The sequence below is a fragment of the Crocodylus siamensis genome, chromosome 1 (genome assembly GCF_052110815.1).
Source record: "Crocodylus siamensis isolate JL-2025a chromosome 1, ASM5211081v1, whole genome shotgun sequence".
NCBI classification, from domain to species: domain Eukaryota; kingdom Metazoa; phylum Chordata; order Crocodylia; family Crocodylidae; genus Crocodylus; species Crocodylus siamensis.
The window spans coordinates 168573233-168598285 of record NC_143395.1 but is presented as its reverse complement, the minus strand read 5'-3'; the positions used below and the strand labels follow the sequence as shown (position 1 = coordinate 168598285).

Here is a 25053-nt window from a genome sequence, read left to right as displayed (position 1 = left end):
AATCTATTCTGAAGCACCTAGAGGAGAACAAGATGACCAGGAAGAGTCAGCCTGGATTTACCAAGAGGAAGTCATACCCGACCAACCTGATTTTCTTCTATGATAGGGTGACAGACTCTGTGAATGGGGAGAGAGCAGTGCATGTGTTATACCTTGACCTTAGCAATGCTTTTGACACTGTCTCCCAGGACAATCTTATTAATGAGGTAAGGAAATACAGACAAGATGAAAATACTGTAAGGTGGATACATAACTGGCTGGATCATCATGTTCAGTGAGTATTCATCAATGACTCAATGTCTAGTTAAGAGAAGGCATTGAACAGAGTTCCCTAGGATTCTGTCCTGGGTCTGGTACTGTTTAATATGTTCATTAATTATGGGATTGAGTGCACACTTAACAAATTTGTGGACAACACTAAGTGGGTGGAGTTGCAAACAGAATCCAGAATGACCTGGAAAGACAGGAGAAATGGTCCACAATTAACCAGATGAGAGTCAACAAGGACAAATGTAAAATCCTGCCCTTGGGACAACATAATTGCATGCATAACTACAGATTGGGGAATAACTCACTAAGCAGCAGTACTGCTGAGAAGGACCTGGGCATTACAGTAGACTATAACCTAAATCTGCACCAACAGTATGCTCTTGCTGGGAAAAAAGACAAATGGCATACTGGGTTGCATATAAAGGGAAGTGATTCTTCTGCTCTATTCAGCACTGGGAGGCCTCACCTGGATTACAGTGTTCAGTTTTAGGCCCCACACTTCAAGAAAGATATGGACAATTTGAAAGGAGTCCAGTACAGAGCAACAAAAATAATTAGGGGTCTGGGAGGCAAGACTTATGAGGAAATGTTGAAAGAAGTGAGGCTATTTACTCTGGAGAAGAAAAGACTGGGTGGAGGTGGGGATTTGACAGAGATATTTAAATACCTAAAGGGACATTACAGAGAGGATGGAGATCAGCTTTTCTCTGTAGCCATAAAGGACAGGACTAAGACTTTGTGTCTGGTCAAGTATTGGAAAATGCTACATAGAAAAACTGTAGAATCTCCATCCTTGAAGGTTTTCAAGAGCAGGTTAGACAGATACTTGGCAGGAATTTTTTAGTCAAGGATGCTCCTGCCTTAAGTAAAGGGCATGAACTACATGAACTTGTGAGGTCCTTTCCAGCCCTACATTCCTATTATCTTATTTCTTCACTTCTCAAGTAATGCTCTATTTCAGGAGCCTTGAGTTTCTGAAAAGTGTTTCAGTTGATTTTTATTATATTGGAACACGCTGACCTTGAGTAAAATTTTCAGAGATTCCTACATCCTAAATTTGTAAAAGAACTTGCACCCTTCAAGACTGAACACAGTTGTGCCTAGCTTTTAGAGGCCTGGTTGCTAAAATCCTTGATTTAGGTATCTAAACTATTTATACAGTGCTTAGGAAGGGTTAGAGATAGGGATAGGAATAGGGTTAGTGGAATTCAAGAGAGCCAGCTTGGCAACTTATGCCACGTGCCTCCCTTTGGGTAAAGGAAATTGCCTAGCTCTCTATACAGGATCCCGGCCCTGAACCTTTTGTCAAAATTTGATGCCTAAGCCCTTTTTCCAAAGCTGAAGGAGGAACAATTCTCCTTTTATCAGATAGCTAACTGGTTAGAGCATTTGCCCTGCTTCTGTGTGAAGGGATTCAAAACCACATTTCTTACCTTCTAGCAGAGTGCTCTAATTAACAAGATATCACCCAAAAAAATCCTTGTTTCTAAGTAATAGGCTATGATAACTTTTTTCAGTCTTGGCCTCTGAAGCGGTTTAACTTCCCAAAAAACAATGAAAGATACATTGAACCAGAGTCACAAATAGTCAATGTGAGCATGACTTTCTAGCCTAGTGGACACTGGACAGGGCACTGAGCTAGGAAAGAGGACACCTGGGTCACACTTCCTGCTCCACAGACAGTTTACATATTTTATCCAATGACTGTTCAATATAAACTATGTAAACAGTCATTGTAGGTGGGACTGGAAACCACATCTCTCCCCACCACTGGGAGCGTCTGAACCAAGTAGTTGAGTCAACCTCAGTCTTAGTCATCCTCTCACTCTCCCAGACAATTTCTGATTATCCCATGTATGCTAGAACTGCTTCAGCAGGAGGGAATTGAGAGTGCCCTAAATCCCAGAATAGGCTGTAGTCTCAAAGTTAAGCCATGCTCCTAAGAGAAAGTTTAGAATCCCTTCAGACAAGAGTGAAAATTACTCGTTTCCCACTTCCTGGGTGAGCCTTTTAACCATGGATTTATTGGATAAAAGGAGCATAAAAAGGGGAAAGCATGGTCTCTCTCACTTTCTGTGTTTTATGCAGAGCACGATTTCTTACATATTCTCTAAAAAATTGTACCAGCACAAGCCTCCCAGATGACATAATAGGTAGAGAAACACCTACTTGTGGATCTCATGGAGCTAAGATGTGATATAGGCACTGAACTGCTCAACAATGTCAAGAATGAGATACTTCTGGGTCTCAGAATTTTAGGAAACTTTGATGTCAAAAACTAAGGCACTTAGAAACTTAGACAGCAACTAAACAGAGGCTTTGGAAAATTACATAATCACATCAGCCAGGAACAGACTTTACACTTTTACCAGTATAAGTGATCGGAAACCAATCCATACCAATAACAGAACAGAAGTTTGGCACATAAAATCTGTCTGTACCCATAACAGAGCAGAACTGCAGCACACACAGATTGGTTTAAAATGGCAGAACCTGATCTAGGATTTGTTCATCTACATGTGCACTTCACTGCAGTCGACAAATTGGCTCTCCAGTAAAGTGTCACAGACTACATGTGCGGCCCTATTACAGAGCAGTAAATTAATTCACTCTGCTGTAAGGTAGCACTGTCTGGGACCAGACTATCCTACAGCAGAATAATATGTGCACTCAAACACATGTGTAGACTGTGACTGCGGCTGGCTGGGGCATGAGGGCGTTACAGTGCAGGGGCTGCACTGTAGCACCCTCATGCCCCAGCCAGCCCCAATGCCATCATCCAGAGCCCAGGGGGCTGACCCCCACAACCCCCTACCAGCCTAGGGCTCCTCTGCCCCAGCTCAAATTGCTGCAGCCCCCGGCACACGTGAAGACACAGCACCCAGGAAGCAGCTGACTCTGCCACAAACTGCACCAGAGTTATTCAGGTGCATTAATAGCATGTGTAGATCCACCCAGTAAAGAAACAATCTCAGCCAAAGGGCCGACAGCCTAAACAGACACTGTGTGAAAGTAAAAATTATCAACGCTAATTTAATATGGGAAACCCAGACAGAAAGAGATTAAGTTGTTTTTCCTAGGTCACATGCAAATTGTGTAGCAGAGCTCAAAAACTGAATATAGTTCTCCTGAGTCCTAATTCTGTGGCTTAACCACAAGCCCATCCTTACTCACTGATGTTTGCACCCCTCGCTGATAGATGTCTCCTCAGTGCACATCTGCCCAGTGTGACATCATTAGCAGATTTGGAATTAGTATAAAGTTCTGGACTTCAGCATATTTTGTTTTTAATTGTGCATGAAGCTGTCTTGGCAAGAACAACAAAAAATTCTTACACCCAAATAAAATCTGTTTGAACTGGCTGATCTTCATGAAATGATTCAGAACAACAAAGCAGCACCTTCTTTCTTCACATTTGTGAAGCTGTCAGAGCTAAATACTGTAGGCTGTGCTAGTTTAATGAGGCTGATTGCACAATATTTGAAAACGCATGAAACAACTGAGATGTATCTTGCGTGGGAACAAAACAAATGGTTCATCATTGTATTTTGTAGCACCGTAAAAAAGGATAAACTGCTGAGCAGGGGACAAGGTATGAAGGGTCATTATAGCAGAAAAAGTAAGCTGTGGGTCAGTTTATTTGCCCTGAATGAAAGCTCATCTTTATAAAGCTTACTTTGATTATACTTCCTTTGAGCAATCTCTTTGTAGTTCTTAGAATGAACTGTCTTCAGCCCATGCATGTGAGCACTGACAGCATGTTTCTCAAGTTAAAAAGAATAACGTGCTGAATCCCCAGTGAAAGCCCATTACCACCAGTTCTCATGTTCTAGTATCCCTTGCTTCTGTTAGACCCAGCAAAATAGGTTTGGTCAGCAATAGAAATTCAGTACCTGAGAAGAATCCCCCAAAAAATCCTGCTCCTTGCAACACGCACGTATGCAGGCAACCCATATATTGCATACGCTGCCTGCTTTAGGTTCCAGAGTATATGCTATTTACAAATTAATTTAATTCAGCCACTTTGGGAGCCATAACTGTATAATAAATGGCTCAGATCTGCTTCTTGTCCTCTTTGCCCCTGTACTGTATGCTTAGTTATTACTCAGACAACAGAGGCATGTTCTCCTTAACATCACCAGATTTTCTAAATAATGATCCAACTCCACTTGCACTGAAGCGCTTGGGAATTTTACCATGGACTTCCATGGGAACAAGATCAGGGTCTGATAACATGGTCAAACATTTTAGAACCATCTTTCTGTGTGATACATCAGGCCACATCTTCTGCTGGTATAAATCAACAAAACCAGATAGTCACTGGAGCTACCTGCATTTAAATCAGCTTAATGCAGTATTTGGCCCATATAACCAATGTTCTATGCCTGTCTCCATAAAAGTTGACCAGATTAACTGATTCTCTCTCAAGAGTCAAAAGGCAGTTGCTTCCCACCACCAATCTTCCCTGCCTATTTTTAGAGAAGACTAAAAAAGCAGACACATTCTTAATCACCCCTCTGACTTTGTAAAACAATTTCTGTTTATCTTTTCATCCTCCCACAACCATCATTTGATTGTAGTCCTGACTCTTCCCCTGAAACGGCAACTAGTGTTTTTTGGGGCCTGGGGTTTTTTTTTTCTTTCTTTTTTCTTTGTAAAAGTGCAAACCCCATCTACCTCTGTGGAATGTTTTCCTTCTAATATTAAAAAGTTCTCCCACAAATTAGGTAAACATTGGCTAAACCACAGTGTTAGTATATTATTTGGGAATGCCAGCCTCACTTAAAGGCAGAGGCTTTTCATACTGTCAAAAGAAACCTCAAGCATTAGAGCCATCCCCAGGAAAGAGATGAAAATGGTGTGTACACATGTCAAAATGCCAACTTCAACTATGTGAATATATCACTGTGGTTCAAGCTGGTAGAAAGGAAAGGACTGTATGGAAGAGTAGGGACAATTTTGAAAAAAAGGATCTTTTCTGAGATGAATTGACCTGCATTGAAAATAAGTCATAAAGAGAAGCTAAGGCAGAAATTAAGACTGAGATTTGACTGTCCTACACAGTAAAGTTACTTGTTATAGATAAAAAGAAATTCTAAAATCTGTAAACTCTGTTAAACTTATTTCTCTCCTCGCTCTATAACCTTTCTCTATCCACCCCCTGACACCCCCACCCTTCCTCTCCCCAGCCCCCATAGACTGCAAAATCTGTCTGGATGTCTGGACTGATTCCACAACAAGAAAATGTGAGCACATTTGTAAGATGAGGCAGCAATGTGTTAAGTCCCAGATACTCCATACTACAAAATCCCTTGGCCCAATCACACTCCCTCTCTTCCCAACAGTATGTCCCCCTTCTCCACACTATGCAAGTCTATTCTCACCTAGCCTCATCAAGTGTTTTCCTGATGCTTAGCTTCCTCTGCCATTCATAATGCTCTCCCAAGCTTCTCTACCTCAGAAAACTTTGCTTTGCTGCTGCCATTGGTGCTATTCCAGGACCAAGTCTAGCTACTAAACAAAACACTTAAGTCTGGACATTTCTTATGTTACCATTGAAAGTAATTAAGTTCTTCTTCTTTAAGTCAAAAGTGGACAGAATTTACTTGTATCTGAATATATGATGCTCAGGAGGTAAGCCAGCTCTAACGATGATACTCCTTAGGCTTACATATCCCAGTGACTGGCTGCAGTTGGGGACTGAATGTGGGTGAACCAACTGAAAATTAATCCAGACAAGCTAGTGGTGATGGGCACACTGTATGACTGGGAGAGGAGTGGGACATCTATCATTGATGAGATTCAGACTCCCATTCTCACTCAGATTCTCAGCCTAGGGGTGCTCCTGGATCCTCTGCTGCACCTGGATCTCCATGTGGCAGTACTAGCACTTTTCACCAATTCCATCTGGTGTAGGTTGTGACCCTTTCTTTCAGTTTTGGATCTGACTACCACATCCATGCCTTTACAATCTCAAGGCTAGGCTAGTGCAATGAGCTCTACATAGAGCTGCTTTTGAAAACCATCCATAAGCTGCAGCTAGTGCAGAACATGACAGCCTACCTTCTGACAGGGGTGGGCTGGTTTTGATCTATAAGGCCCTAAACAGTCCAGGCCTTATTTACCTAAGGGACCAGCTTCTCCTGTACACCCCATCACTACCTGGGAGTAATCTCCTGCAAATAACATCAGTACACCAAGTCTATGCATTTGGACATTCTCAGCAATTGCTCACTGGCACTGGAACTCCCTCCCTCTTGATGCCCAGCAGAGCCTGGACATCTTTTAAAAGCAATATAAGCCTTCCTAGTTGGGCAGGCATTTAGCAAAAAAAGCTAGGCTGAGATATTGGGCAGGGGGAAGTATCTGTTTTATATCAATATTCTAGTTCCCTTTTAAGTAGTTCTGGTCTCTTGTCACACCCTGGCTTTGTAAGTTATTCTGTCCTCTTACTGTAAGTTGCCCTAAGCTTTAGTTGGGAAGGGTGGCATAGATAAATAACTAAGTTCTTGATGAAGCTTTCAGATTCCTTAACGCCTGAAATATGGCTTTCAAGATAAGGTATCAATTCAAATCCATTGTGAAAAGAATCACACTTCATGTCAAATGAAAGCTATTGGCACTACAACTTCTACAGATTAGAAAGGAATAGGCAACCAGCTGAATGTCAGAACTGACCATGGACCATGACCATGGACAAAGCAGGGTAATATGAGAAAAGACAAAGATAAAATAAGAGACAGGCACATTTTGATCAGAAAGGTTGAATATACTACAGCAAGGGTTGGCCAAATAGTTAACAATTCGGCCCAGTTCCAGGAAAGGTATTTAGATCTCTGCTGCCTGCAACAGTTTGCAGTGGTGAGCTGCTGGCTTCTCCTTGTTCAGCTCAAGAAGTGACACTGCATTCCAAATCCTAACCGCATTCAGATACCACTACGGCAGGTAAAGGAGGAGTACCAAAATGCTGGAATAGACTAGGTTGTATCTTAGCCTGTGCAAACAGAAAAACAGAACACTGTTGGTGGGGGGGGATACTTATTTTTTTAAACTTATGGCACAAGAATTTTTGGGGGGGTTTTGATCTCATCAGGGAATATCTGTAAACCTTACCAAGAGAACATTGTAACAGAGGTCTTTGCATCTCTGTAAGGTCATAGAACTACCCTGACTTTTAATTCCTGCATCCAAATAAGGGGTTTCTCAGAAATGTAGAGCAGAGGAATCTGCCATGGTGCCTATGACTGATCTCTAGCAGCATAACTTTTACACTGCTAAAGAACTAGCCACAGAACTAGTCAAAACTTGGCACTCCTATTCTCTCGATATTTTTTGTTCCAAATTAGAAACAAAAACCCCCCCAAAATTAGAAATTAAGTTTCAAATCAATCAAAACATTTGTATTAATGAAAGCAAAACAGCACATTTGATGTTGTCTTTCTAAAAAATTTTATTTTATATTCTTTTAAAATGACGGGGTTGGTAATTATTTTTAAATGGCAATTTTTAAAAAATAAAAAGGTTGTTTCAGAACAAAAATATCAAAACATTCTATTCTGATAAGGAAACACTTCACTTCAAACTTGTGAACCCCACCCCCAATGAAATTTTGTCAAAATAAAATACTGACATTTCAAAATGTTAAGCAGTTCCACTTAGAATGCTGCAAAATAATCTAAAGGAAAGAACATTAACTGTACTGAAGAGCACTATTAACAATCTCAGGAGCTGCAAGCAGCTCCTGCCTCTTACGGTGTCCTTAACATTGGCTGGCATGAAGGCAGATTGCAGCCCTTTTTCATCTGACAACTATTCTGTGGAGCACATTTGTTTTTCTGTGCTGCCAAGGAGACAATCTGTTTTGCATTTACTCTGAAGAAGAGCATGATACTATGAGTAAAACGTCACATATAATTAGGCTGGATGGTTGAGTGTATTCTGAAATAGGAGTGCCTAACCGAACAGAGAAATAGAACTGTCCCAGAGAGGAAAAATTCCTGAGGAAGTGAGAAAATGACAAAAGTGGTGCCCTCCAAAGTGGCGTAGGCTAAGACTGTTGTGAGTTATCCTTCCTTCATGCTGATGGGATATTTCTGCAGCTTATGCCAACTAATTAGGTGTCCTCTCCTCACATCTGGAAAAGGGGAAAGTATATATACAATCCTGCTGCACTTACCAATGGAGTAAAATGTACCTTAAGATGGAAAACCTGACTCTTGCTTCTAAATATTGTGCATGTGTTTAGAGATAGGCACATGCAGTAGATCTGATTCACTGCTGCTTTATGTCAGTTTTACATGTATGCATACCTGAGAGAAAATTTAATTTTTGTAATGAACCTATAAAGATGAATGTGAACCGTAGCCCTTTACTGGAGTTAATCGGAAGTATGTGATAGGCCTCAATTGCTAAGAGCCAATGGAGACTGCTTTACTATAGTTTGTGGGAAGAACATGTTGTTTTGGAGGAAGAAAATCTAAATTCTTTTCCTTCCTATTCTCATGAAGTTCTGGGCTACAGTGAACAACACAGTGGCTGTATCTACACAAGACACTGTCTGCGCAGTTTTTACTGCACAGTGATTTAGTACTTGCTTACACAACTACGAAATGACTGAGCAGTAACCGGCGTGACTTTACTGCACAATAGCCTCCCCGCATGACTTCTTGGTGATGCTGATGGCACAGTAGCTCATTCCTACTGCACAGTTAACATAGCATCATGCTTCATGCTGCACAATACTACTATGCAGTAGTAACAAACTACTACATAGTCAGCATCTTGTATAGATGGAGTCAATGACACACACAAATTTCTTAGCACTAATAGGGGAAGAGAGAGAGAGAAAATTGGTGGCAGTTTCAGGCCTGGTTATGCAGAGAGAGGAGAACTCTGTTGGTTAAAAAAGAAAAAAATCTGAAAAGGATTTGCACCATACAAAGTACCTAAGGAAAGGCCGGTAGGAGTCCCACTCGCATTGGTCATTTGTTTTCCCTAAGGGAATCCTTAGCATGAAGCAGCTTTCCACCTTGCAAAAACAAGTGATCCCTGCTCACTAGGCAGCAGGCCATCACTGGTGTAGGGGTTTTGCATTTTGCATAAAGGGACCAGCTGTGCTGGATTTGCACAGTACAAAGTGCCTGCAGGTTCCACCCTACCAAAGAAGTGGCTCCTGGCCACTAGCATCCAGGGTGGCTCCTAAGGACTTCCAGTGACACCTTCCCAAAGCCTTGCAGAAGCCCCCGAGTGAAGACATTCTAGACCTGTCCAAATTTCAGGGACATGTCATCTCAGAAGAGTCCCAAAAAAAAACCTTTTACCCCAAATGTGAGCATCTGGTCCCATATTGGCACCAGGCAGTTGTTATCTACATCTGCTGAAAAGATGCAGCATGAAGTCAGTGTAGCAACACTCACAGAGTGCTGTACCTAGGCCAACTAATTAGCCCTGCTTGTCATTGTGGCTATACTAATTAGCTCCACTGAGAGCCAGAGATAATTAACTTGGGTGCAGCACCAGGTTGATATTGCTTCCTGCTAGCTCCTGAGTGGGAAACAGCATAGCTACCATCATGTGGCACTGCCTTCAAGCTATTTATTCTGCCTATCCACAGTCTGAATTAAGCTCTTTACAGTGCCACAGCTGGGTTGATAACAATAACCAGAACCAGAAGTAGTGCAAACTGCAGAGCATTGAGAATAATGATGTTGCTCCCTAAAGTCTTTTACACATAAAGCATGAAGTTCAGGAGGCTGTCATACAACTTTTTCATGTAAGCATGTAAAGACACGCAGTTCAAAAGCCAAAATCCCATTAAAAGATTTCTTTTCTTTTCCCTGCTTCATCCTTTTTATTTTAGTTCATTGAGTTCTCAGCTGCAGCTGATCTTCCCCTCCTGGGGTGGAACTGAACAGTTCATTAACAAGAAATGCTGGCAAAAAATGGACTTGTGACTTCAGCAGCAGCTGGACTAAAAAGAAACATCCTGCAGGTCTCCAGCTAGGAGGTATCTGTGGCTGATGGTGCCAAAGTGACAGCCAAGTTGGGCAGGAGGCATGTCAGCACAGTAGGGTCTAGCTAATCAGAACCCTTCCCATCATGTGCATTCACACACATCACCATGAGCTTCAGCTGTTGAGGGGTGCAACATACGGTTGCTGTGCACAGGAGGAAGATATTAAATATGGTACCTATGGGCATGGGATCATTTGCATACTTAGTTGTAGTTACAGAGAAAGATGGGGCTTAGCAATGTTAACTTATTAGCTGCAGTTATTGTGATAGCTGGCAATGCTGGAAGGAAGTTCACAATGATTCTGTAGTTTGGCTTTAACCATTATAGTCAGGGTGGGGACTATAAAGAATTGGCCACTGGTAACAGAAATGGAATGAAACCAAAATATCAGTCCTTATTTTCTTCATCATCTTGGAATGTGTGTGTCTTATTTATGGCTGCTTGGTATAATCCCTGGTGTGAGGACTAAACAAACTATCTTCAGGGTAGTAACATATTAACCAACCCTCTTCCCACTCTTTTTAAAATCACTCCAGCTGGCAACAGGCAAAGCTGCAATCATTTTGCCCATCTTCAGCCTCCAAAAAGACCCAATGCCAAACAAAGATCTAGATATGAAATTAGCAAGTAGCTTCTATTATGATGAGCCTAATAGCACCACCCCCAGAACCTGAATACTGGAGCATTTAAAAGATGGGTCCAACCTTTGAGTCTATGTCTCCATTAATAGGAACCCTTCTCCACTGTGCACCTTTGGATGCTTTAACAAAAGGGGACCTGGATCTCAGCCATCTTTGCTTTTGGACTTCCTAAATAAACCAGAACCAATAAGGGGCTGCAGAAATGAATGTCCCCCCACCCCAATCTGCTCATATGTACTGAAACCTAGAGCTGTTTTTACTACTCCATAGTTAGCTGAGAATGAGATCAAATACTTTTGTCTTCATTCTTCATCTTCATAAATAAAAAATTTCCAGTCTCTCTCGAATCTCATTTTCACAAGTTAGATCTCATTATGGGCACAGAAGTAAGGTAATTACCACAAGCAATTTGCACATCCATGGAATGAGTCAGGTTTATAGATAAAATGCACGTATATAAGCACCTCATACACACTGTAGGAAGGAAACTACCAGTATTTCACACAAATACAGTAAGATTGAAATATAAAAAGCCACATAGTTTTTCATAGAAGTTCACTGGCTTATCCAAAAATAGGATTTCTGGCCATAATTGGAAAATACCACAACTTGACCAGTAAGAGACTTCCTAGAACCTGTGGTTCAGATTTGAAATGAAGTGGCCTCTGATAAGGCTGTATGCAAAAACAGCGAAGGCCTCAAAAGCCCCATAAAGCTCTCAAGACAGTCAGTGGCCATAAACCAAACCATCAGTTTACAGTATTGAACTGTGATTAATTTCACCTCACCTTGTGGCTCAAGTTTAACATCTGCAACTCAAATGTGAGGAATGGACTACATCCACAAAGGCCATAACCAGATCCTAAACTTCCTCAGAATCTAATGGAATTTGCATCCGGAGTTGCCTTTGCTCCCTTTAGGGTAATAGTTAGTTTATAAATTATATCACCTCAGATGAAGGTTCAGACAACTCTAAAGGCCAGGAGAAGACAGAGTAAGGATGTGAGCCTCCCCGAAGTTAAAAGATTCCTTGCTTCTTCAAAATCCATATCAACCAATATGGACCCCACATTTTCTGTGAACCCTTTGTGCACTTGTATCTGTAAGAAATACCCCAGGTTGCCACTAATAGTGATTGTCCTATATCTTCAGAGCAGAGATGTAGTTATATATTTGTAACGCATGTAAATCAGGATCCTGAGATAGTTAATACACAAAGCAAAAAAAAAACCCCAAAAAACCATATTGCAACAACAATTCAATTATTTAAACAATTAACAGCAAAGAGAAAACTAAAACAACCCATCTGAATCCCTCGTAGCTGCTCTACTCTTCCTCTACCTTCTCCTGCCCCCTCCTTTTCTGGTCTAAAATTCCTAACCAGAGAACGGATAGGGAGATGACAATATACTGCAGACGGTTGTCTTTGTGTATTGTTTTTGCTGGAACTGGAAGACGGTTTATCAAAGGGGTTTTGAAAGATGACACTTTCTTTTAGACCTGAAGAAATGGCCAGCTAGGTTCCTCCCACGTTCCTCACACACACACATCTTACAGAGGAGCTGCAAGGTGTTTATGATGATCTATTTGAGACATTCTTTAGGATCTGAGTTCTCACTTCATGTCTTGACAACTAAATTGATAAGTTCTCTTTTGTGGGATAAGAATGTCTGACCTTTTCCTCCTGGATTGCCATTATGACCCTCTTTGTTGGCCCACTGCCATGGGAAAGACAGCGAGCAAAGAGAACTCAAAGTCTGATGTATGCATTTAAAAAAAAGAGAAGAGTATAGATGTGAGCCTGCCCATAGTTAAAAGATTCCTTGCTTCTTCAAAATCTGTATCAACCAATGTGGACCCCACATTTTCTGCTTCTTCAGGCTTTAACAATCACCCAGCATTATTGTGTGCATACTAAATACATGCAAGGCATTTTAAAACACGGGGAATTGCTCTTCTGTCTCTGCCCTGGCTGTATATTTTAGGATGAGTATTGCTTTACATAAATTTCCCTGAACATGCGTTGTCTCCTGGAACGCTCTCAAAAGGGTCAATTTCCAAGAAAAATCTATCACATTCACAGCAAAGATTTCCACCTTCACAAGCCATTAATTAAACTGAAAGGACAAATTACAGCAACTATTGTGGGTTTCCCTGAGCTCTTAAGTTATATTATCTTGTCAGTGTATTGGAGGCCAGTGAAACTCTTCAACCAAGAACTGCTGTTGGGAGACTTACAGAGAGGAATAGCCAGCCACTTGAGATGTGGAAAAGCCATTCAGACCTCCCATGAAACAATTCTGGATTTCCTACAATTTGATGAGATGCTCTTCATTCTCAATTTACTAGAAAGATATACACATTTTGCAGTATAATCTAGTAAAGCATATGGTCTTAGATTAGCTGGTTAAAACTAACATGCTTCATACAAAACTTCACTGACACTAAACAGAATACCTTTTCTAATGATCGAGATCAGTTGACTTCCCCTTTATTTTCAAAAGAGATTAGAAACAGAAGAGATGAAATGCCATAAGAAAGAAATGTTTCCTGAGTAATCTGCTCCCAATAGAAAAATAATACCATTAATCACACAAGGAAGGCTAATCTGGCAAAATTTTCAGTCCAATTTCTGCAGTATCTAGAAGTAGCTGAATTTTTAGATGCTTGACGTAATCTCTAGGCTGGATCAGCAGTAATAGCATTTGGTTTTAACAGTGGCCAGTCATTAAGCACTACCTGAAATATTGTCTTTTATATGGTCTGAGGACTTCAAAAGCAGCTTACAGATGCTTTAAGAATTAAGAACCAAAACAGATGCACAGACATTAAATCCACATTTGCAAGTTTATGCCACTTAGGTCAATGCCTGGGTATCCACCCTTCTATTATGATACAGTATAACTTTAGTAGTTATTGTAAATGTATGCCTTAGAATATGTAAAGCTAAATCTTCAGCTGAGTTTACATCTGGCACAGCTAAAGAGAGTGGGAAGTGATAATGAGGGATATCCATGTTGCAGGATCCATCAAGGATCTGCTTCTTTGTCAATTAATATTGTGACAAGTGTCTCTTCAGCACTTTCTACTGAACTCCCTATAATCATTGTATCTATATTTTCATATGCAGGAAAGAGCTACTCAGGAAGATCTGCATTAAAAATTTTAGACTAGAGTTCTAAATCTAGAAATCCTATTTCATACGTTGGTAATATCTCTGGCTAAGTACACTTAAAGAGGTACAATTCATACAGCTGAACTTTTACACAGATGTACTAGCACTACATTCCATGGAAAACTTGTCCCAGAGGTTAAACATTTAGAAATTACTGAAAAGAGGAATTAATAGAAGTAACAGGGCATTAAAATAGGCTTTAAAATATAACGCATAGAAACAAGTTAAGATACTGTGTATTAGTTTTATTACAGAATGTCCAGAATACCTTAAGAAGAAAAAGACAGAATTAATCAACTGCCCACTGCAAAACTTTATAATATTCAGTGACAATGTTATGGAAAGTCTACAGAATTGTATGCAGGGCTCAACTGTGCTGCTGCTATTGAAGTTCCATTGAATTTCAGTGGGAGCAGGTCCAGGCCTTTATGGCTAGGGACAGAAGTTACACATAAATCAGTTTAAATCATCAGAAACTGATTTAAACCTGTAACAGAACAGAAGTTCAGTGCACATAAACCAGTTTCAAAATGGCTGAAACTGGTTTAAGATAAAGTATCAGACTTAACTGATTTGGGTCAAACGGGTTTTTGAAACTTCTGTCCCAGACCCCTTGCTGGTTCAAGTTAAATCACAGTCCCTCAGAGTCCTAGCATGCTTTCTAGGCCTGGGCTGGGCTGTGCCATCTGCTCCATCACAGAAGTGTTGGAGGAAAGGAGAGGGAAGGAGAGGGGAGTGGGGGTAGGCAGGGACTGGCCCTTCAGGGCAAACCCTGGGGCCAAGGAAGGTAGTTAACCCCCCGCTTCCTCCTGAGTACAGAGCTACCCTGCCCTGCCCTGCTAAACTTACTGCTTATCCCAGAGACATATAGAAGCAGGAAAAAGAAGTGATGAGCAACACTGAAGAGTCCTGCTGCTGTGATTCTGGACTGCAAATCCCAGAGACCTCAGGGGCAGCAGGAAGAGGAAGCAAACACACAGCCTATGCACCAGAAAGCCATGCTTTAGTGCCCCCTGGTGCTGGCCTGAGCCATTGTAGGCATGTGGTTGCATTTCTTGAATCAAAAGTAAATGTTTGTCCAGTTGTTTCTCAGTTTAACCTCTGCAGCTTAGACTAACCTGCAAAGACTGAACTGATTCAGCCTCAGGCTTTTTGACTGTCTGTACTTAGCTTATCAGCAATGATCCAGTTCAGGAACCAAAAATGCAATCTATTCAAACAAAGTTTTAGTGACCCTGGATCTACTTTTGAGTATATAGGCTGGCTTTTCAAATTCTGACAAACAATTAATGGGGTGTGATTAAAACTGAGAAACCCCATAGTTTTGCACGGCTTTGACCTGAAGTCAGACAGAACTATACATCTAGCTCAGTGTCCCAGGAGAGAGTGGGAGGAAGGACCCTGTACCCAAAAGGGGGAACCCTGGGAAAGAAATCCCCCTGAAGAAAAGAAAACGAACATAAAAATAAAATAAAGAAAATACTCACTAGCAGCAGGAACAGTGACGCAGCTGGAACGAGGAGTGAAACCCGCGCGGCTCATCAGCCACGTCTTCATACAGCTGAGGCCAGCTGGTGATGTCACCGGCAATTACCAGCCGGTAAGAATAAAACAAACTGCCGGTGGAGGAAACGGGAGGGGGAAAACAGACCCGAGTGAGGCACCGCCATGGTGTGCCTCTTGGGAGTCCCACAGGGAGACAGAAGAACAGCCCATATGGGCTAACAAGGAGCCAGAGGGAGGTTCTAATGCTGACTGGGACAACAGCAGTGAGGAACAGCTCACCAGAGGGAAGAACAAGCCAGAGAAAGCTCCTGCAGCTGGTGAAGATGGCAAAAACAGAGGGAGCAGAGAGAGGGATGCGATGTTCGACACCCTAACAGGTGGGAGCAGCGAGGACATTTGGGAGGTGGAAGAAAACCCGTCTTCAAGAGGCTTCAAGCAGGAGCAGTGTGAAGGGCTGCAAAGAGGCGGAGTGCCACTTCTGGGTGTGAGGAGCAACCGGGCATACACAGAGGGGCCACGAGGCACCCGAGTAGTGATTCCACTAAAGGAGGGGAAGATGACTGGAGCCATAACTGGGGAAGAGCCAGAAGGAGGGGGAAAGGCGACCCAAGTGAGGGGTCACGGGTAGCTGACCCCTAGGTGGGGATCATCCCCCGGAGAGATTTAGGGAATAAGGCACCTGGCACCCTAACATAGGGGCCTGGGAGGAACTACACAGACCCCTTTTGCAACAGAGTAGATTGTTAGTTTGTATTTTTCTTTGTGTTTCCCCATTTGGAGGGGTTGAGAGGCAGGAGTAAACGCCATGGCTGAGGTAGCTGCTGCAGAGCCATTATGGGCTCCACTATTTTTGTTTAAAGTATTAGCCAGAAGTCATTCCCTGGAGGGAATAGGTTAGGAGGCTGGGGAATATGGACTACAAGCAACCCTAAGCTGAACTAGCGAGTCCATCCCAAGAACCAGTTACCCAGGATGGAAAGGGGCGTGCAAGGCTTCCACAACTTGACAAGAATGGGAGCATGGCCAGGAAGACCCGTTGACCCATCAAGGTGGTGTAAGGTCGGGGTATAGGGGTGGTGGAGCCCCACAGGTGACTGCCGGACAGATCTCACGCTACCAAGGAACCCCAAGTAGCCACCCCACCACTGGGGAACATTCAAAGTCATGGCAGGCGAGATTGGGGGTGGCCACTCAAATAGCAGACACCTACTTGGCAGCTTACTGGAGACTGTAGGGCATATACCACCAGCCACTCAAACCAAGACCACACATGACCGTGCGTTCGAGGCCCTGTGGTCACACTCAGATATGTTTTAAGATTTTTGGTTAGTTCAGTAATGAGCATACTCCTCTGGAAGAGAGGGTTTCTGGGTTCTGATCCCAGCTGCCAGATCTATTTATATTGTCCGTTGGACGGTTGTTTGTTAAAAAAACTGGAACAGCCCTGTTATACTCACTGGGTTATAGGTTCAGGCTTCCTTTTACTTGTTCTCCTGGCCCCATAAGTCTTAATCTCTTGGCCATCCAGTGGGCTACCTTCAGAGGATGAAAAATACCCCCTCTCGAGTATTCTATAGCAGTTATCTCAGTGTCATGGAAACTGAAAGATGTGGGCTTGACTCCCTCCAGCTGAGTAGGGTCTAGAATCCATACTTCATTTGTCTTGGGTATGAACTTAACCAATAGGCAGTACAGGAAGTGGGCACCACTACAGATCATATCAGAGACAAAATCTCAAGTGATTCTATGCCTACCTTGTTCTAGTGGCTGATGATAGCCACCCTCTTCTCAATGTCTAGATGTTCCATACTGCCTTTTGGAGATGTCTCATTCTATTAACTCTCCAGGAATCTTACATGCCTAACCCTGCCATTTTGGATCACAATGCTGGGGCCAGGCACCTAATTTTGTACATCACAAGTGCATCTATATGTGAAATTAGTATGCCTGAATAAACTCCAGCACAGTTCATGCCAGAGTTTAAAACTCCCAGGCGTAGCATTTACATGTGTGCCTGGGACCACAGCATGTTAAGCTGAGGCAGTGCACCCCAGTTGGCAGAGGATCTGGGGGGGTCAGCGTGCCAGCCCAGAGTGGCTCCAACCTAGTTCAACATGCTGCAGAGGAGCTGGCTAGCAGTGTGGAGCTAGCCAACAGGCAGCCCCACACTGTAGCACCCTTGTGTCCCAGACAATCCTAGTAACCGTCTACACGTTCATTATGGCTATTATAAATAACTCCACCATAGAATAGTACCGCGGTGACCAAACCACAGCTCATGAGCTTCATGCGGCTTGCCAGCATGGTACTTGTGGCTCTCCAGAAATTGGCCATGCAGGGATCTGGGTTTTCCATTCACCATGGAAAAATATGGGTAATGGCAGGTTTCCCATTGCAGGCTGGCACAGGCTGGCTAGCTGCTTGGGACTGGCTGCTTGGAGCTGCAGGGAGTGGAACACAGGAGGCACCACATGCACATGGCCAGGAATACAGCCCCAGACAGCAATGGAAAGCATCTCCCCCAGCTGCCTGCAGGTAAGCCTATGGGTGGGGGAACAGATTGAGGCCCCAACGGTGAGGGAGGGAGTGGGGCAGGGGTTAGGGACACTGCTTGTACATGGGCAGCTCATCCAGGGCTCATCCAGTGTGGGGTGGGGGCCATCTCCCTGCTGCTGTACACACTCCAGGGAGGGGCAATTGGGGGGGCACATGTCCCCCCAGATTTGTGCATAGGGCAGGGGTGGATGGAGGCTGTCCACTGTGGCCTTGGGGCTCCCTTCCCTGCTGCTGTCCCCCTGGGAGCCCTGCACCAGCCATGCCACCATGGTGAGGTACCCCCTGCCCACCTCCCAATGGAAAGGGCAGCAGCATGGAGTTGTGCCCCCCTGTGCTGCTGGGCAGCCAGCGGGCAACTTGCCATGGCAGCATGACTGGCACAGGACTCCTGAGGTGACAGCACCAGGGCAGGGAGCCCCGAGGCCACAGCATGCAGCCTGCATCCACCCTTGCCCCCCACAAGCTGCTCTCAGCTCTGCTCCAGCTGTGCCTCTGATTTGATTCAGATTCGGAGACTCGGCCACCAATTCAGGCCAAATTTCCACCAAATCAAATCAGGGACTGAAGCTTTGCACAGCCCTAATCTCTATGAGTGTGCACATGCAAGGGCACACATTTTCCGTGGGACAAATAGCAGTGGCACACCCCTGCACACGTGCTCCAGCAATCTGAGTGGGGTCTGGGTGGGGTAGGGGAGGTGCTGGCCCCAGCAGCTTTCCCTGAGGTCCTGGGGCCCTCCTGGGGCAGCAGTGGCACCAAGCTGGGCACTCAAGAGCCTGGTCGGCAGCCAAAGCATGGCTCTTGCTGGCCAGGCTCCAGTTACTAGCAGCACACACTGCTGCCACATGTACCGCGCTAATTTTTTTAGTGGTGTTTTTTTTTTACACCAGAATCTCCCAGTGTCAAAAAACACTGCTAATTAGCAGCACAGTGCACGGGTGCACATGTGCCATATGCACTTTGTGGTGCCTCAGATGACTTTGAGGTGCTGTAAACTGCACATGCATGCTCATAGGGGCATACCCTGTGACTCCTAAGTGGAGGCACCCAGCAGAACATTTGAATCTGGCCCATACTTAGCCATAAACAAATTTAAAACCTACGTGTTTTAGGTTGCTGAATTGTAAGAAATGGGAATAAAGAAATGTGCCACCTTCTATAAAGCTTTTGCAGATCTACAGGTGAACAACTGGTAAACTGGCTGCTAATGGAGTTTGAGCTTCCCAGGTAAAGAATCTGAGTACACAATGTTCCTCTAACAAACAGTAACCACTGTGGCTACGTGAAATGCCAGCAATGAAAGGGAAAGCTGGGGGAGGAGCTTTTCAGGTTCTGAAACTTTTTTTATTGGATATAATTTCAAGCCAAAGAGGCATCCCCCAGGGAAAGGCAGAAAGCCCAAGGTTTCACTTCTGCTGCCATACCTTTTTGGAAGCAGCCCTTATAACTGGAGGGTGCCTCATCTGACTGTAAGAAGAACCAAATCTATTTTGCTGTTAGCAGGTTTAGAAGCCACACTGCAGTTTGACTGCACATAGGGAAAACTCACAGCTTCAGGCAGAAGGAAGTAAAGCTGTTAAAAAGCTATCTCCATCATGGCAGAAAGCCACCATCACTGGTAACACTCCAGGTGTACCTGCCTAGGAAAGGCACATTCCGCCAACATCAAAGGCAGTGGCACAGCCCGTACTTCAAATGGCTGAAAACGTTTAACAGCTGAAAATGAAAATAAGCTGTCAGTCTGCTAAGAAAGATTTTTTAAATTCAAAATAAATCAGGCTAACAATTTGCAGATGTTTGGAAAGAAAATGTTTGGGTTATTCACTTTCAAAGCCTGAGCCCTCCCTACCTTCAGTATTCCATTTGCATTTCAATGCCTGTGGTGGCTTTTTGCCACTACCTGTTACCTCCTTAGCAGCAGTACAAACCTCTGGAATCAGCAGATCTTGTATTCACCCTTGACTTTGAAATCACATGACTTCTGTCAGCCTCTCTCTCACAACAGCAGAAGCAGGGAAGGAGCCCCATGGCTCATTTTCCCCTAGAAGAAGGAATTTACTGAGGTCTAAAGTCAAAAAAATATCACACATTGTACTTGGCAAAAGCTAAGTCGGTAGAATCTTAAGTAGCAAATTAGATCCTTAGAAAGGGGATTGGGGAGGAGCACAGAGGAGACAGATCTGCAGGGATCTGAGCTAGCAGTTCCTAAAAACACAAGCACTGAGTGCAAAACTGAACAACTCAACTCAAAATGGGCTTCAGAGAAAGAACTGACACTTCAAAATTCATATCATCAGCTGAATCCCACCCCCACCCCAGCCCCCCAAAGGACAAGCAACATGCAAAACAAGAAGTCACAGAAGCTGAGGCCCTGCTCCTCTCACTCTTATCCCCAGCAGGAATACAGTACCTCACCTTCTCCAGGATTTCAGAAATTGGTTCCAGCTCCTCCTCATGGAAGATAAAAATGATCTAATGATAAAACAGGTGGGTAGAGAAATCAAAGCATGCAGAGAGAGGAAGAATGTGAATCTAATCAACAGTGCTCCATCCTCTCTCACCTCGTAAGCCCCTGGCAGTGCTCTCCAGCACTATAACCCCCAGACAGAGGAGACAGAAAGGCAATCAAACTATCTGGCTCTTCTTCTCAGCCCTGCACTGTAGCATTACAAACATAAGGCTACTTTTTTTTACCTTCCCTGAACTCTATTCCCCAGAGGAGCTGAAGAATAACTTATCTCAGCTTCCCTCTGACACCATTTTAATAGTACCAGACCAACCCTGCTGCACTACAGAAATTTCCATCACTTTTTTATTTTGACTAGAGCTGGTCAGCATTTTTCAAATGGATGATTTCTCTATACAAATCCCCAAAATGTAAACATTGGAGGAGGTAGGGAAATTAGTTCTGAAATCCATTTTTTAACAAAACTGTAAAATTAGTTTTACCCTGCATTTCTACCTTGGGTTTTAAGTTTATTTTCACTCTTCCTCCCTCTGGCTTTCCCTTTTGACTACCCTGACAAAATCAAAAGGGGAAAAAGAATGGGAAAGCAAAAGCTAAAGAAGGAAAAAGAAAAACTGAAAAACCAAAATAGTTTTTAACATATTTCTATTAAGTGTTTTGCAAGAAAAAGACTGAAAACAACACTGTTTCTTTACTAACCCTGTAGAATGAAAATGGCTTTCAGCATTTTTCATGAAAAATAGTTTCCATTTTTTATCCCACTCTACTTAGTTATGGGGAAAATAGCATCTAATATCTGAATACCTAGGTAAAGGAACAGGGTGTACTTAATTCATTTCTTCTACTTCAGAATAAAGTGGGTTAGAACCAGAAAGCTGAAATCAGATTTATTCTAAAATCCAAATAGTTTCCCTGCCTAGCAAACAGAATTGTGCATTATGATCTGTTGTGTCAGCATTGTTCTGGCAAAAGAAAAAGCATCCGTCTGCCTCACTGTTTGGATGAGTACTGGACACCTGGGGCAAAATACAAGTCAAGTGTGGAGAGACACCCACATGACAAGATTGCTGCAAGCAGCATGTACGACTCCTTCGGCGCACCACAGCAGCGGGACAAGAAGGACTTAGACAGTGAATGCTAGGAAGGGTAACTTGCCCCCAAATGAATATGCACATCACAGCCAGCATGCAACTTGCTGCAGAAATGGGCTCTGGGGCTCTGGCTGTGCATTCAGAACTACCCTAGGCACGGTTATAATATCAACTATAAAAACAGCAGAAAAAAAAATACATTCCAAATCCATCTGCTATGCTTTTGTGCCATCTAGTGAATGCAAACAGAGAAAACCTTCCTTTTGGCACAGTAAAGGAGCTCTTTGCCTCCTAAGAACTGCCTGGAAGGTCGGTCTGTTTTGCAAAAGTGCTTAGGTGCCAAACAGAGTTGTTGTTCTCATTTCCCTGTTGCAGAAGAGCCAGGTTCAAGCTCTGCACTGACTCACAAGGAACATCATGTTGGGGATCCCATCTTCCAAGTTCCAGTGAAGTCACTCCACATTTTTTTGGCTGAAATGAGTCTCTGGAGCAGGGATTCTCAACCTTTCTCAGACTCAAGGCACCACTCGTCAGACTCAAGGCACCCCTCCATAACTTCTGTGAATTGAGGGGCACCCTGTTTCAATTCAGAGGCGGCAGGAAGTGGAAGGTCAGGGGCAGGTAGGCAGAGACAACCTGAGTCTGCCTTCATCTGCTTGTCACTTCCCCCCTTGTTTATCTCTTTACACTTCCTGCAGCACCCTTCAAAAGATCTCACTGCACCTCCCGGTGCCCTAGCACCCTGGTCGAGAACAACTACTCCAGACAGCACGCGCACACACTACCATAAAAGTATCTACTGGCTGGGTACTTCTGGAGGCCATAATGTCAAAGGAAAATAAATATAGCAGAACAGCTTTAACACATATGTGTCTTTAGTGATGGGTGAAATATGTATGTGTAGCAGCCCTAGAAAATAAAGCTCTGTCTCTATCCATAGAACAGGGGAGAGTAGCAGTGCAAGCTTCTCCGCTCCATCCTGCCAACATGCCTGACACTGGAGGGGTTCATTTAGCCTTTGACCTCCCTGTACTCATAAGACTGATAGTGTTTGTTTTTTAAAGAGTGGTGTGCAATGGGTTTTTTTTACACTGCATCGTATATGGAACCTGCCCTTCACTAACGGGTAACTCCATTAAGTTATTACCAACCTGGGCTGGATTTGAACTCCTGAATTGAAACCTTAAATTAAATCTTGCATTTGTAATGTGAAGCACTAAGTAAAAGTGCCATTTCCTTTGACTTCAGTGAAAACATCTGCTCAACATCCCTGAAATATCAGGTCACTTTCACTTGGACACATTTGAATTTACGCGCCTAGATTGGTGTCAGATGCTCACATTTCGAAGAATAAATGGCCACAGAGCTCAAAATTTCTGTCACCCATGATTCGTGTGGATGTAATCGCGTGGCCATAACTACAGCTGAGAATCCCAAAATTGTTCAAACAAACCCGTATTTGTAGTGGGCCAAAACAATGTTGTAGTTGATGTTGTAGTACTGCTTCCCATACAATGTGCTATTACTGTTGCTACCACAACAACGCTATGAAAGGTGAGAGAGCTCGAACTTTTTTATTTTCATTCTTGATTCCACACAGTACATCTTCTGTGATGCTAGTGACGAAGCTCACTCTCAGGTATTCATTATAGCTTCATATTGACATACATGAACCTTTGTTATAAAGAGCTATTACTCCTGAAGGAGGTCCCCAACTGGGATGGGAGCACCTTATCATGGCAGGTAAGAGACAAAACTAAGAGAAAAGAAAGGATTGTCATCCCTGTTACACAGATGGGAACTGCAAAGCCAAGAAGCAGAGGTAGCCTGTCCCCAAATCTTAACGGATTTTGTCTTTGTTGATCCAGTTTGGCCCTTAGTTGGGAATCTAGACCTAGATCGGAGCTCCCCTGCTGGCCCATGAGAGCTAGGGTTCTGCTTTGAGCCAAACTACATTAAATGGCAACAATCAGATACAGCATGAGGCACTGATTTTGTTTACCAGTATTTTAAACATAGCAACTATTTGAATGCCAAGTTTCCTGGAATATTACAGTAAACTCATCCCTAGGCAAACTATTGTGCATGAGCAATAAAACACTGCCATCTACTGGGAACAGGACACTAGATTACACCAGTATTTTCATAAAGGTAATTTTAACATTCAAGCCCATTATTTATTATATAGTTTCAGAGATTGCAGCCTCCTCAAAAATGACCATTCCAAGCCAATATAAAATAACCAGGTTAACATTGCATTAAGGCTAGCTTTCTGTATACTGGGGAATCTATTTTCCTCCCTGCATATTGGCAGATTCATAACCAATCTTGCGACAGATTTCCACGCCACCCCCCATTTTTCAAGTCAGATTAATAACCTCAGCCACATACTACCATCAGAAAGTGAAGACCTGACCTAGAACAAAGTCACTGGACAGTTCAAAAAAATTAAAAAGTATGTTGTAATTGTGTTTTATTAATACCTCTTAATAAGGGGTTTAAAGAATTTAATTTTTTAATATTTTTTCAGTTTGAGAACATTTTAAATTAATACAATTCCAAAAAATACTGAAAACCCAGTATATTGCATAAAGTACCAAGCATACACAACAGACCTACTAAATCTTGCAGTAGCATGAACAGGGCATAAGCCCCAGGCACTACCTAAAGCATGGAGGTACCAGAATGGTGTTAGGGGGGAAGGGGGGACATTCACCTTCCCATCCCCCATAGGGAAAGTGGGACGGTACAGGAGTAGGAGGAATAAAAGACTGCCCAGGCACAGTACTCATCACTTACATCTCCGAAATCTTGCAGTGGATGATCCTCAAAATACCCTAATGCTCAGTTTATGTAAGAAACCAAAATTCTGGGTGATTGTCTGAACTCAGTGAACCTATGCGCTGACAGAGTACACTTGGTACTCTGCCAAACCCTATAGGAGGACATCTGTTGGATGAGATAGACAACTAAGACCTCGATCCCGTGCCTTCAGTAAAGCTTCTATGGCACTTCAGCAAGAATATGGAGTTAAACATAGACATCTTGGCTAAATCCTATCTCAGTAATTACATTCATCCTGCCTATATTTCCCCTTCGATTTCTGCTGGGTCAGCTATTCTCATTTTCTAACCTAAATGATCGTGTTTTGTTGTTCAAGAGCTGTATGTGGCCCACCCTAACTTGGCTGAATTTAAATGATGGATTAAGTGTTCTTTATGTATTCAGTTTGGAACTGGATTATGCAGTCTGTTGCATGTTTTAGGATCTTTCCTATTTAAAATAGCAGTTAATTATTAGTGTGTCTTCATCATACTCACACTCAACTCTCT

At 43.0% G+C, this 25053-nt stretch overlaps 1 long non-coding RNA gene across 1 annotated transcript in view; it reads right to left on the bottom strand.

Moving 5' to 3' along the window:
* LOC149873643 (uncharacterized) overlaps positions 1 to 20853 on the bottom strand; it is a 102745-nt gene extending 81892 nt beyond the window's left edge. The window contains exons 1-2 of the long non-coding RNA XR_016439873.1: positions 20725 to 20853; positions 20579 to 20635 (exon numbers count right to left, since the gene is read on the bottom strand). This is a non-coding gene — a long non-coding RNA (uncharacterized LOC149873643). The remainder of the gene's footprint in view (positions 1 to 20578; positions 20636 to 20724) is intronic.
* Positions 20854 to 25053: the final 4200 nt, after the last annotated feature.